The sequence below is a fragment of the Anabrus simplex genome, chromosome 4 (genome assembly GCF_040414725.1).
Source record: "Anabrus simplex isolate iqAnaSimp1 chromosome 4, ASM4041472v1, whole genome shotgun sequence".
Lineage (NCBI taxonomy): Eukaryota > Metazoa > Arthropoda > Insecta > Orthoptera > Tettigoniidae > Anabrus > Anabrus simplex.
The window spans coordinates 226,294,830-226,309,448 of record NC_090268.1 but is presented as its reverse complement, the minus strand read 5'-3'; the positions used below and the strand labels follow the sequence as shown (position 1 = coordinate 226,309,448).

At 43.4% G+C, this 14,619-nt stretch overlaps 1 protein-coding gene across 3 annotated transcripts in view; it reads left to right on the top strand.

The window, feature by feature from the left end:
• Positions 1-13,987: 13,987 nt before the first annotated feature.
• Atg17 (autophagy-related 17) overlaps positions 13,988-14,619 on the top strand; it is a 210,585-nt gene continuing 209,953 nt past the window's right edge. For all 3 annotated transcript variants that reach the window (XM_067145389.2, XM_067145390.2, XM_067145388.2), the window contains exon 1: positions 13,988-14,123. The gene's annotated coding sequence lies outside the window, so the exon portion shown is untranslated. The remainder of the gene's footprint in view (positions 14,124-14,619) is intronic.

Below are 14,619 nucleotides of genomic sequence, written 5' to 3'. Positions count from 1 at the left end.
TTTCGATAAAACTTACATCAACTAGACAGTGGTGGAGGTGATTATTGGGCAACCATCCTCTATGAACAGTAATCAGAGCGAAAAAATAATTGAAAACTGAGTGGTGATTGTGATTATTGTTTTAAGAGGAAGTACAACTAGGCAACCATCCTCTATATAACACTAACCAGAGAGAACAAATGGAAGGGGTCTGACAGTGGTGGTGGTGGTGGTGGTGGTGGTGGTGATTGTTTTAAGAGGAAGTGCAACTAGGCAACCATCCTCTATATAACACTAATCAGAGGGAAAATTGGAAGGGATCCGACACTTCGAAAAATGTTATCGGTCAAAGAAAGACAAGGACCACGAAGGGCGTGAAAATGAAATACTCCCTAGCCCTCGCAAACCTAATAGCGTCGGGGTCGGAAAAGAACAAGAGTTGACCAAGGGAGGTCAGATAGGATAGATGAAAGTGAGGAGCCTGGTACAAGTAAGTGGAAGCAATGTCAGGACTCAGATAAGGGCCCCGTGGTCGCCAATCCACGCTCCAAAGTTCAGAGCCCCTGGGGCCCCTTTTAGTCGCCTCTTACGACAGGCAGGGGATACCGTGGGTGTTATTCTACCGCCCCCACCCACAGGGGGGTATAAGAGGAAGTACGACTTGGCAACCATCCTCTATATAACATTAATCAGAGAGGAAAAAATGGAAGGGATCCAACATTTCGAAAAATGAAGGTATCGGCCAAAGAAAGACAAGGGCCATGAAGGGCGTGAAAAAAAGAGTTCCTAGGCCTCGAGTGCTCTAATACCGTCGGGGTCAGAAAAGAACAAGAGTTGACCAAGGGAGGTCGGATAGGATTGAAAGGTAAGGAGCCTGGCACAACTAAGTAGAAGCAATACTAGGTCTCAACTAAGGGCCCCATGGACCCCAACCCACGCTCCCAAGTTCAGAGCCCCTGGGGCCCCTTTTAGTCGCCTCTTACGACAGGCAGGAGATATCGTGGGTGTTATTCTAGCACCCCCACCCACAGGGGGAGGGGTCTGACACTTCGATAAATGAAGGTACCGACCAAAGAAAGACAAGGACCACGGAGGGCGTGAAAGTGGTGATGGTGGTGATTGTTGTTTTAAGAGGAAGTACAACTAGGCAACCATCCTCTATATAACACTAATCAGAGAGAAGAAAATGTAAGGGATCCACCACTTCTAAAAATGAAGGCATCGGCCAAAGAAAGACAAGAGCCATGAATGGCGTGAAAATGACTCCCTAGACCTCGAGTGCTCGAATACTGTCGGGGTCGGAAAAGAACAAGAGTTGACCAACGGATGTTGGTGGTGGTGGTGATTATTGTTTTAAGAGGAAGTATAGCTAGGCAACCATCCTCTATATAACACTAATAAGAGAGAGAAAACGGAAGGGATCTGACACTTCGAAAAATGAAGATATCGGCCAAAGTAAGGCAAGGGCCACGAAGGGCGTGAAAATGAAAGAGTTCCTAGGCCTCGAATGCTCTAATGTCATCGGGGTCGGAAAAGTACAATAATCGACCAAGAGGAGTCAGATGGGATAACTGAAAGTGAGGAGCCTGGCACAAGTAAGTGGAAACAATGCTAGGACGCAGCTAAGGGACCCGTGGTCGCCAACATATGCTCCCAAGTTAAAAAACCTCGGAACCCCTTTTAGTCCCCTTTACCACAGGCTGGGGATACCGTGTTTCTCTACCGCCCCCACCCACAGGAAGTTGAAAATAAAGGTCTGAATTGTCTTAAATCATTGGTACACAATACAACTCTGTAAATGAAGTACTCAGTAAACACTTCTCTTTTGCGTTCCTTCAGGGTTTGTGAATTATTATTTCCGAAAGGTACTCATTAGGAATATTTTGTTAGGAAAATGCCTGTTAGGGAAAATAATCATTAGCAATATTCTTATTCTCCTCAACTCTAAAGTTGGTGGGTAATATGCATCCAAGCGTTTCCGTTCTTTGGCCAGCTGCTTCAAGGGGCAAAAGTGTGCTTACCTTTAATGTTGTCTATAAATTGCACTCTAGGTCTTCCTTTGGTCCTTCTACCAACCATTTTCCCTTCAATTAGGGTGGTGCACCAGTCAGAATAATGAAAGAAGTGGTAAACGAAGATATTTATTCTTTTGTTCGATTGAAGTTTCAACTACGATACATGTCTCATTTGCTCTTTGAGAATGTTCTGATTTGTGACTCTCAGTCCAAGGTATTCTTAACAGTAGACTCCAGCACCACATCTCGAAGGCCTTGAGTTTCATCACTTGCGCTTTTTTCATGGTACATGTTTCAGAGTCATAGCCTTATAACACTTCATTTGAAACGTTTCACAAAGTGTTTTTTGAGGCTCCATGCAGATGATCTTACATGTTCATTAGCAATATTAGTTTTACGAAAATGGATCTTTTAATGATTAGGAGAAACGTTGTTAGGAAAAATGGTCGGAAGACAGGCTAAGGAAAGTCGGATAGGAAGGGTGAAACTGAGGAGCCGGGCGAGAGTAAATGGAAGTAATGCTAGACTTACGTAACATATCCTTTTGACATAATGAGCGAGAGGAGCCTCTGAGCTTTATAGTTCTGCTAGTTAACTTTTCGTCGTCTTTTTCCTATTCCTGAATCACCAGAGGCTGTGTTGAATGGCCGGATATCAGACGGCCTTTCACAACTACAGTCATTAATAAACATAGTTCAGAGGTTACAAAAACGATCATACATTAATGCATGTGGAATTGTCAAAGTTCCAATTACATATTAATGGTGAGTACTTCTCAAGAGTTGTTGAGTTTAGTTCTGATTCATTCTCGCGTGGTTCATTCGACGAATAATAGTTTCCACATCATTCGTTCTCATTCCAATTGTTTGTGTCGACATGACATGTATTACGCAATAAGTAGTGGTGGTGATCATTGCTTTATGAAGAAGTAAAGTACAACTGGGCAACCGTCATCTATTAACACTGATCAGAGAGAAAAAAATGAAAGCGATCGAATATTTCGAAAAATGAAGGTATCGGCTAGAGGAGGACAAGGGTCACGAAGCGCATGTAAATGAAAAATACTCCCTAGGCCTAGCGAACCTAATACGAATGGGGATCGGAAGAGATCAACAGTTAACCAAGAGTGGTCGGATAGGATAGATGAAAGTGAGGAGCCTGACATAAGTGGAAGCAAAGACGCACTGAGCGAGGGAAATCGTGGTTAACGACCCATTTTCTTAAGATCAGAGCTCCTGGGGCTACCGTGAGTGTATTTTACCGCCCCCCACCCATAGGGAGAAGACTGCGGAGGTTCGTTACATGTCGAGAATGTGAACGTACTGTCATCAGCATGAGGTCAGAGGTGGCGTTAAGTGGGTGCATTCCAAGATGTCTCCTGCTTCAAAATGATTGTTCAGAACTGGTGGAGGAACTCAACACTCGGCTATTCAGCCAACTGTCTCTCTTGCTCAGACCCTACTTTGTTATACGTGGCCCAAAAGCGTACGAAGTAGAGACTTGGCGCTAGGGAAGAGATGCGGTCTTCAGGAATATCAAGCCCTCTACCGTCTACCCCTAGACTTCTGTTAGATCGATGTGGTTGTGATTATTGGTTTAAGAGTAAGTACATATGGGCAGACATCCTCTATTAACACTAATCCAAGGGAAAGAAGGAAGAAGCTCGATATTTCACAAAATTAGGCAAAAGAAAGGCACTAAGGGCATGGAAATGAAAGACTCTCTAGCGGCTGCTGCTGGTGGTGATTATTGTATCAAGAGGAAGTACAACTAGGCACTAATCCTCTATATAACACTAATCAGGGAGAAAAATGGAAGGGAAAATTCGAACAATGAAAGTATCGGCCAAAGAAAGACAAGGGCCATGAAGAGCGTGAAAATGACAGACTCCCTACGCCTCGGCACCTAATACCGTCGGGGTCGGAAAAGAACCCTGTAATAATTAAGAGGGGAATTCCTCAAGGCGGAATTAATAATGATAATGATGTTATTTGCTTTACGTCCCAATAACTACTTTTACGGTGTTTGGAGACGCCGAGGTGCCGGAATTTTGTCCCGCAGGAGTTCTTTTACGTGCCACATACCGACACAAGGCTGCTGTATTTGAGCACCTTCAAATACCACCGGACTGAGCCAGGATCGAACCTGCGGGGTCAGAAGGCTAGCGCCTCAACCTTTTGAGCCACTCAGCCCGGTATGGCAGTATTATTGGACCTTTATATTTTCTTATATATACAGCGTGATTCAGCCGCCCCTTCCAATGTAGTTTTATGCAACCTACAATATTTATTCCGTCCTGAAAACTGCCCTGCCGATATGCTCAAACACAACCGGATGTCTTGGTATTTACCGCCTCACTATGATAGGACGCCATAATGTTATACGCGAATTAAACACTGGAAGACATGCGTGTTCCCTCTAGATCATATGAATCGGACACGCTGGCGAAACACTAAATTGATATTGTGACCGCAGTAAACCAAATACTTGCTATAAGCTGCGCACTGTGCCGTACGGAACCGTAGTGTAGTTGGTAAAGACGCGGCTGAGCGGGCTTGCATGCCAGGTGGGGGTTTACGAGTCGGAGGCGAAGATTACAAAATTTTGAAATATTTGTTTAATAGGTGCCACACGCAATGTAAGTTCAATACCCGCTTTCATGCAAATTGTGTGTGAGTAAATGTGTTTGTGACCCTAAGAAGGGTCGATTAGTTAGCAGCCCGGACACATTCAGACCGGAGATATAGGAATACAACTGCCCTGACAATGTTTTATCGCATCAAATGCTCGATGTGATAACCGTTTTGGTTTATGCACATTCGGGGTCCGATGCCCAATAGATCGTCTTACGTACTGAAGCACTCCAGGTGTAATTGCTCGGCAGGCGTCCGTGATGAGTTACTGGAGCTGGTCGGGGTTTTCCGGCCCTTGAGGGTAAACGGCGTTCTTCATATGTCTCCACAAGAAAAAGTCTAACGGCGTTAAATCCGGTGATCTGGCGGGCCAAGAAACAGGGCCTGCTCGTCCTACCCATTTCTTTGGCAGTTCCTCGTTTCAGATGGTTACGAACGGGCAAAGTCGAATGTGGTGGAGCTCCATCTTGTTGCAACCACATCGTCAAATGTTCGTGCAAGGGCACATCCTCCAGCAGCCGTAGGAGTTTCTGACGCATAATGTACAGGTAGCGTGGGGCCGTCCAATGGCCCTCTAAGAAATAAGGCCCAATCAGGTCCGAAAACAAGATATGCGATACGAATGCTGCATCATTCTCCAGCCTGCCAAAAAGCCACCGACAGAACTCCATTCGAACTTCGAAATCCCGCCCATGCAGCTCATCGTGTAGCTCAAGATGGTATGGGTGAAATTTATGTTCATGCAGTATTCTCCAGACTGACGGCTGGCTGGTGTTCACCTGTCATGCAATCGCCCTTGTACTGATGTGTGGATTATTACGAGCTGACTTCAAAACGGCCTATTCTGTTTCACCCGATGTAACGGGCCTATCGCGGACTGGTGTCTGGTTGTGATCGAGTCACTTCTCGTGCTGAATCACCGGGTATTGGACGTATTACAGCGTTGTACAATGGTTCCGTATTCGACCCGAGAGCTTGCCGACATGGTATTACTTACGGCAAGGCAAATGGCAACGGGAGGCGGGCAGCACGGTTGTATCGGGAGACCTATCCCCGTCGACAACAACCACAGCATTCAATGTTTGCAACAGTGTTTCGCCGTTTGTCTGATACAGGGTCGTTTAAGGAAGAAGGAAATCATGAAGGGCGTACCTGCCCTGTTCGGACACCAGACGTGGAGGAAAATGTGATTAACACTGTGGAAGGCGACCACCGTGTCAGTACCAGGCAGTTGGCCTACCAGTACATGGTAAGCCAGACTACCGCGTGGAACATTCTCCATGGCAATTGTTACTACCCTTATCACTTACAGCGTGCGCAGGGCTTACTAGCGACATACTTTCCACATCGGGAGCAGTTTTGTCACTGGTTTACTCACCAGACAACCACGATTCCGGGATTTGTGTCATCCATCCTATTCACAGATGAGGCCACCTTTACGCGGAATGGTATCTTCAACTTTCATAACAGTCATCTGTGGGACTGCATGCCGAATCCCCATGGTTGGGTGCCAGCGAATCATCAGCAGAGGTTCAGCCGGAATGTGTGCGCTGGGATAATTGGCGACCCTGTTTTGGGACCAGTCTTCCTTCCACGTCGCCTAACAGGCCGTAACTATCGGCGTTTCTTGCGGGTGACTTTGCATCCGCTGCTGGAAGATGTACCATTGATGATTCGCAGGGTTATGTGGCTGCTACATGATGGTGCTCAGCCCACTTCGCCGTGAACGTCCGGACACATCTCAATCGTGTCTTCCCTGGTCGATGGATAGGTCGAGGAGATCCCCTTGCATGGCCTGCTCGTTCACCAGATCTCAATCAGTGCGATTTCTGGTTATGGGGCCATATCAACAGTATCGTGTATGCAGAGCCCAGTCCAGATGAGGAGACACTGGAGCAGCGAATTCATGCTGCCTTTGACACTGTTCGGATGCAGCCTGGCCGATGTGAACGTGTGAGACACAACATGCTACGGCGCGCACACGCATGCGTGGAGGTATATTGAAACCATTTCCAACACATACTGTAACTGTGGCTGCATGGTACAAACCATGCATTTCCGGACATACGTTCATTAGATTTTTTCTGTTCCGTATCCTCTCCTCGATAAATCCCTAGAGTTTGTACACGGTGGAAAAAATCACCCTGTATATTATATATATATATTTATATATTATAGTATAATATTTATTATAATAAATGGAAACTATTATTATTATTATTATTATTATTATTATTATTTATATAAAATCGTAACGACCGTGTCTCTGTACATTGACTATTTCGGCAAAATTTCCGTACAGTTATCCGTTTAAGTTATAATAATGAGCATCTGCATACTTTTTAGGTTTGATGTTTGTTTGTTTGTCTATAACTTGAAAACTACTGGATAGGTGGTGGTGGTGATTATTGTTTTAAGAGGAAGTACAACTAGGCAACCATCCTCTATATAACACTAATCAGAGGGAAAAAATGGAAGGGATCCGACACTTCGAAAAATGAAGATATCGGCCAAAGGAAGACAAGGGCCACGAAGGGCGTGAAAATGAAAGACTCCCTAGCCCTCGCAAACCTAATAGCGTCGGGGTTGGAAAAGAACAAGAGTTGACCAACGGAGGTCGGATAGGATAGATGAAAGTGAGGAGCCTGGCACAAGTAAGTGGAAGCAATGCCAGGACTCAGCTAGTGGCTCCGTGGTTGCCAACCCACGCTCCAAAGTTCAGAGCCCCTGGGGCCCCTTTTAGTCGCCTCTTACGACAGGCAGGGGATACCGTGGGTGTTATTCTACCGCCCCCACCCACAGGGGGAATCTACTGGATATATTTCTACCAAACTTCATATTTAGAATCCACATGTCCTTGGATAGGTTTTTGGACCAATATTGTTTTTAAATACCTGAACTGACTGGGGGTTTATACGAAACCGATACCGTGATTTTGCAGTCCCACAAAATATACACAACCAAACTTAATGAAAATCTACCTGCCTTAACGGAAATCAATTTCTAAACCTTTTTTCTGATATGCATCATTTCGATACGAGGATTAATAAGAGACATATCATTAACTGACCGTTTTTCTGTACAAGTCCCACCGGACTTAACTCTAGAGGGGTGTGTGTAAAGCGTTATTTCTTATAACTTGAAAACTACTGGAGATATTTCAACCAAACTTCATATTTAGCACCCACCTGTCCAAAGGTAAATTTTTAGGTCAATACCATGTCAAATTCCCGGAATGGACTGGAAGTTTATAGGGAACCGGAACAGTGCTTTTACTCCCCCACAATATACACATGACCAACCTGACTGGAAATCGACCAATATTGATGGAAATCCATTTCTAAAACTTTTTCTCATGTGCATTTTTTCGATAGGAGGATTAATAAGGGAGATATAATTAACGGGCGGTTTTGCAGGCTAAGTCCAGCGGACATACCGGTTGCCCAAAAGGTGTTGTACGTAGAGGAGATTCCTAATCTATATAACTAAAATCGTAATGACCGTGTGTCTGTACGTTAACTATTGTGGCGAAATTTTCGTACAGTTATCCGTTTAAGGGGGTAATAACCTGCATATTTGTTAGCTTTAGATTCCTGAAAGTTTTTAACCCCCCAACCCACCCCTCCCCCAAAGCAAGATTGATGTATCGTTTAACAGCAGTTAATCTGTAAATGAAGGTTTACAACTCCCCCCACCCCTCCTACACACTTTGCGGAGAAATCATTACATTTGTATTCCCTAGCTGGCTGAAACAAGGAGTTATAGCAATTATTAAAACAAGTAATTTGTACAAGCCCTATTGTCTCATCAGCTAACTATTACCTTTATTTTCTTTAATTAACAACGAAATTATTAGCGGAAATACGCGGGGAAAAAAAGTCGTTCAACGGCTGACCGATTTGTATAGTGCCACAGCAAGTAGTGGAGACTTTGAAGGAAGGGTAACGGGGGTATACTTTTTACCAAAGACATGGACACTGAGGTATGATCCTATGATGATTTTATCCTCTTTCGGTATGATTCACCTGCTTGCCGCGCGCATTCGTTAGTTTGGCACTCTCTTTAGGCCTAGTGTCTGTTAGTTTCTTTCAGTTTCTACACGCAAATACTAAATGATTTTTAATTGTATAATCACGCCGTACTTCTATGCAAGTGTAATAAATGGTTTTTGTTCCTTTGGTGGAAGTTTTATTGTATAGTATTAAATCAAAATCCCAACTAGATATTATCACCACAGTTAAGTTGGTAGGCTGTCCGACTCATTGACTGAATGCTCAGCGTTGAGGCCTTCGGTTCAGAGGGTCCCGGGTTCGATTCCCGACCGGGAAGGGGATTTTATTCGTGTCTGATTTATTCTTCTGGCTCGAAGACTGGGCATTTGTGTTTGTCCCAACACTTTCCTCTTCATATTCAGACAACACACCACACTACCAACCACCTCACAAACACGCAATAGTGATTACATCCCTCCATATAGGGTTGGCGTCAGAAAGGGCAACCGGCCGTAAAACAGGGCCGAATTCACATGTGCGACGCAGTTCGCACCCGTGATCCCACAGATGTGGGACACGTTGTAGTAGAAGAAGAAGTTAAGTTGGTAGGCTGTCAACCTTCACCTCTGTCGAAATTCCATTTCGTAGTTTTGTTTTTGTTTTTTGTTGTTTTCATTTATATACATCCCCTTCTTCCTCCTCCCCCCCCCCCCATCCAACCCCGCTATATCCCACAAACCCGGGTACTTGTTGTCTTTTATTATTTTTTTTGCCCCCTACTTCTAATTCCCAATCGCCACTACTGCATATAGTTCGTATGTCGATCTATATATATATTCATTGAAGTCGATTTGTAGCGATGTAGAATGGGTGTGTCTGCCATTATAATTAATATTTTACATCGATAGTGTCTCTCAGCTGGAGGACGTCTGCTATTGTAATCATTACTCTCCACATCGACTTTGATTGGCAGTAGGAATGGGATCCTCCTCCAACTCCTTCGTAACTAGCATTAGTAAGGAGGGACTACCATTGTAATTAATAATTCCCTTCTCGATTTGACTGGCAGAAGTCAAGGGAGCATGCAATTTTGTTCAAAACTCCCCTAGCCGATTGTGTTTGGGAGTAGGCAAGTGCGCCCGCCATTATAAACAAATTTACCCATCTAAAATGTGACTGGCATTAGGCATAGTGGCCTTGCTATTATAATGGAAACTCACCAACTCGGTGTGACTGGCATTAAGAAAAAGGGCCTGTCATTATAATGATAACAGCACAACTCAATTTTGACTGGCAATAGGGAAGGTGCCTGCTATTATAGTAAGAAATTATAATAAAAAATAAAATCTCCTCAACTGTAATCTGTCTGGAAGTAGGAAAGGGCAACCTGCCATTGTAACGAAAATTCCCCAAATCGATTGTGACCGCGCAGTAGGTAATGTGGCCTCCCATTATAATGAAAACTTACCTACTCGATTGTGAATGGCAGTAGGCAAGTGAGCCTGCCGTTATCATCACAACTCCGCAACTCGCACTTTACATTGGAAACAACGTATGGGAACCTCCCGCTGCTATTTCTGGATAACGCTAAGGGACATGCAATTTAAACGAATCTTATTCACTGTATGTACAGTAATTTACTTCGACATCCGTATACAATGTAGAATATCGTAGCGAAGCACGGGTACATTTGCTAGTTATTATTATTATTATTATTATTATTATTATTATTATTATTGGAACAAATCCTTTTAAGTCTACGCTGCCATCAGTGGCGGCCGGCCCATAAGGTCAGATGGTCACGTGCCCTCCCAATAAATAAAAAATGTATTTACTTCTCAATAAATAATTCAGGACATAGATTTTTGAGTTCTTAAGGAAGGTGACTATCTAAACTGCGAAATCTGGCTTCAGGATAGTGTGTCAAATTGTATATATCAGCTCCCGGCCACAACCCCATGTGGCCGTAGAGCAGACGTTTAAAGTATATGGTCTCCAAACGTTGCTGGTGGCTATGTTTCTTGGAGAAGATGCCTGCTGTAATGAAAGAGCCTCCGCCACAAGGAAACTGTGACCGAGAAGGGTAGCAAGTACCGTAGTTCTCTGGAAAGTATTTCCAAGTGTGCTATTGTTGAAAATAACACTATAACCGTACAAATGACTACTGTGGAAAGAGAAAAGTGATTCTCTACATCAAATAGAATGAAGATATTCTAGAGAAGTCCAAAGGCAATTGAGAGGTAAAAATTTTGCTGGCTGTGATCGAGAGATTTGCTAGAGCTAAAGAAAAAAGGGGGGATCTGACATAAATATTAATGATAAGGTAAGCCCAGGTGTGTTTTGACATATTGTCTTTTAATGTTTATACTGTGCATGCATGTGTAAATATGTGTGTATATTTTAGACTTATCTGTATTTAAACCATAACATGACCTCCTATATGATAGGCCTACTTCAGGAATCGCCACTGGCTGCTATATATTCCCTACAAACCAAACCAAATCCCATGGCACTACAGTCCTTGAAGGGCTTTGGCATACCAAGCGACCGCTGCTTAGCTCGAAGGCCTGCAGATTGCCAGGTGTCATGTGGTCAGCACGATGAATCCTCTCGGCCGTTATTCTTGGCTTTCTAGACCGGGGTCGCTATCTCACCGTCAGATAGCTCCTCAATTCTAATCACGTAGGCTGAGTGGATCTCGAACTAGCCCTCAGGACCAGGTAAAAATCCCTGACCTGGCCGGGAATCAAACCCGGAGCCTCCGGGTAAGATGCAGGCATATATATTCCCTACACAGGTTAAAATTCCACATGTTTTGTGAATTCCATACCGCGGTCCCAGGAGAAGGTAAGCTGGAAAGAGTATACGCAGGATAAAAGTAAGTAGAAGTCATGCCAGACTCAGCTCACATCTCGTGATTGCCACACAGATCTAATGAACTAGTCTCTGGAGGAGTTAAATCACTCCGACTGACTGTCTGAATCACCTCACATGCATCGTGGATCTTAGTTCCGGGGAATTTACAGCAGACCTAGTTATTTGCGCTACCTAGTTCTCCCCATTAAACAATTCCTTAAGTAAGCAAATTCTCACAATGTCGTCTATGTATCTCCTTATCTCAGCTCAAGCAGTTCTCATAAGTAGGACATGGTTCCTAATGATAAGAAAGCTATAAATAAACTTCTGCACTCACCGTTTTCGTGAATGAGCGCAATCCTTTGTTTGGAACTTGCAAGCAGAGAAACAATTTGCTGTATTCTCAGTATTATTAATGATGACACTGTCACCCAATTTTAAGAAAAACAACGCGATTATCAACCTCGTAAGCACTAATCGTAAGACGTAAGACGCTTCGCAAAATTAAGGTTTCGAAAAAAAAAAAGGAAAAAAAAAACGAACCCTAGGTTTTGCCAAACTAATCCACCCGAAGATAGTGGTGGTGATTATTGTTTTAAAATGAAGTACAACTGGACAACATTTTCTATTAACACTAATCAGAAAGAAAATTGAAGAGGTTCGACACTTCGAGCAATGAAGACATCAGCAAAATAAAGGGAAGGGCTACGAAGGTTGTGAAAACGGAAGACTCCCAAGGCATCGTAAACCTGATACTCTTGGGGTCGGAAAAGAACAAAAGTTGACCAAAGGGACAATTTAAAGTGGCACAAGTGGAAGAAATACCACTCTCAACTCGGGAACCGTCGTCGTCAACCCACGCTCCCAAGGTGAGGTGGCGGTGATTGTTGTTTTAACAGGAAGTACAACTAGGCAACCATCCTCTATATAACACTAAACAGTGAGAAAAATGGAAGGGATCCGACACTTCGAAAAATGAACGTATCTGCCAAAGAAAGGCAAGGGCCACGAAGTGCGTAAAAATGAAAGACTCCCTAGCTCCCTAGGTCTCGCAAAGCTAATATCGTCGGGGTCGGAAAAGAACAAGAGTTGACCAAGGGAGGTCGGATATGATGAAAGTGAGGAGCCTAGCACAAGTGGAAGCTATGCCAGGACTCAGCTAAGGGTCACGTGGTCGCCAACCCACTCTCTAAAGTTCAGAGCCCCTGGGGCCCCTTTTAGTTACCTCTTAGGACGGCAGGGGATACCGTGGGTGTTATTCTACCGCCCCCACCCACAGGAGGATTGAAGTTGAAAGAGAACAAGAGTCGACCAAGGAACGTCGAATAGGAGAAGTGAAAGAGAGAAGACTGACATCGTGGGAGTAATGCTAGACTCAGCTAGGACTCCGTGGTCGCCAACACATCCTCACAAATTGAAAGCCCCTGGTGTCCTGTTTCAGTCACTTCTTACGACAGAGAGGGGATACTATATGGATTTATTCTACCTCACCCATCCACTGGGGATATACTGTATGTGTCTCGGTTCATGTTGACGGTTTAGTCACGAGTGGCAGATAATGTATTTTTTTCTGCTTAAAAAGTACTATCATGTTTTTTCTTCCGTCCGAGTAGAGGCTGAACCAACGTACTGGACGATAACAATTCAGTCAACGAACCAGACCGTCAAGACAAATACCACCATTACTCTTTAGACTACTTGGATGTTAATCATAACATGGACACTAGTTTAAGCAATTATACTTCAACAACTCATGACGCGTATCTTCCTTCTGAACTTTTTCTTCCCCCACATCACACCTAAACTACTCGGAAACAATCCAGTTCGTAAAGGAAGAGTGCTCAGCTGAGAGAGCGCTTTTACATATCCGTGATTGTTCTTTGTTTATACAGCATTACAAACAAATTGTGCAGACATCGCGGTTCGAGCAAACGATGGTAAAACGTAACATGAAATGCATTTTGCACCGGCCCATAAGTGTATCTGGTTTCAAACACTGATCTGAACTGATGCCAACAAGACTTTTGTCCTTTGCCCGCACCAGACACATTTTAAATAGACTGAAGGACAGGTATACACACACACGACTTGCGCGTAATGCGCAATAGGCCTTATTTACTACCAAATAAAATATAAACTAGTTAGACTGAATATTTAATTTCAAGTTCTCAGAATAAATTCGCGGTAAATACACGAACTGCGTTAGTGTTTATGTTGCTCACACGTCACGTGCCAAAATATGACCTTGTTTTAAAATTCACGCACTTGGTCCATGATTACAGGCTTCGCGGGACTCAGAAGGACCTTCAGCTGTTTCCGGTCAGAGTCGAAAATAAGATATTCTACTGTAATTGATTTTCTGAAGATCCTTCAGCTCTCAATTTTACGAAAATGAAGGATTAACAGTATAATCAATTATAGTGTAGTGGAATATTAGCAAGCGGTCTCGTCTTAATAGTGTGCAAATCTACTACAAAGTGAACGGCCAATTCACAGTGAGATATCATTTCCTACTCGGTGAAGTGGAATATCTTTGGAACGATTTTCCCCTTCCATCTCCCGTCATACCTTGCTGTAAACAGCTGTGGACCTGCCACTAATGGCAGCTCATAATATGGAAGAACGTCTGCAAAAAGGATTGAGAAAGGGTATGTAATCATTGCGTTAACCCACAGAGTAGTACTTTACATATATGAAAGTGATTTCTTTGTCGTAATATGTTGCAACTATTGTTATATTGTGTGTGTTATGAGTGCTGAGAGCAGAAAACAGATATTCTCTTTGTTCTACGAATTCGTTGTTTTGTTTAGTCAACGAGAACGTAAGAGGAGTTTCAATAGGAATACGTCATTTGATAGAGAATTGAATCGTCAGTAATATTTCAGTCCCATGTTATTGCCAGACTTTACATGTGGATGGTGTTTTGCTAGTGATTTCGATTCTTACAAATAGTTGCGTTATCATTTTCCGTTTATTTTTGTTGATGTGTTTGTGGAGACACAAGTGTCACTGGTTATCGAGGTTTGAATTTAACCCTGTATGTTTTTCTTGTTGTTTGAATGACGTGATATTTGTTGTTGTTATTTACTGAAATTTGTTGTGTGTATTTTAATCGATGTATGAGTCATTGTGATGCGTTCAAGT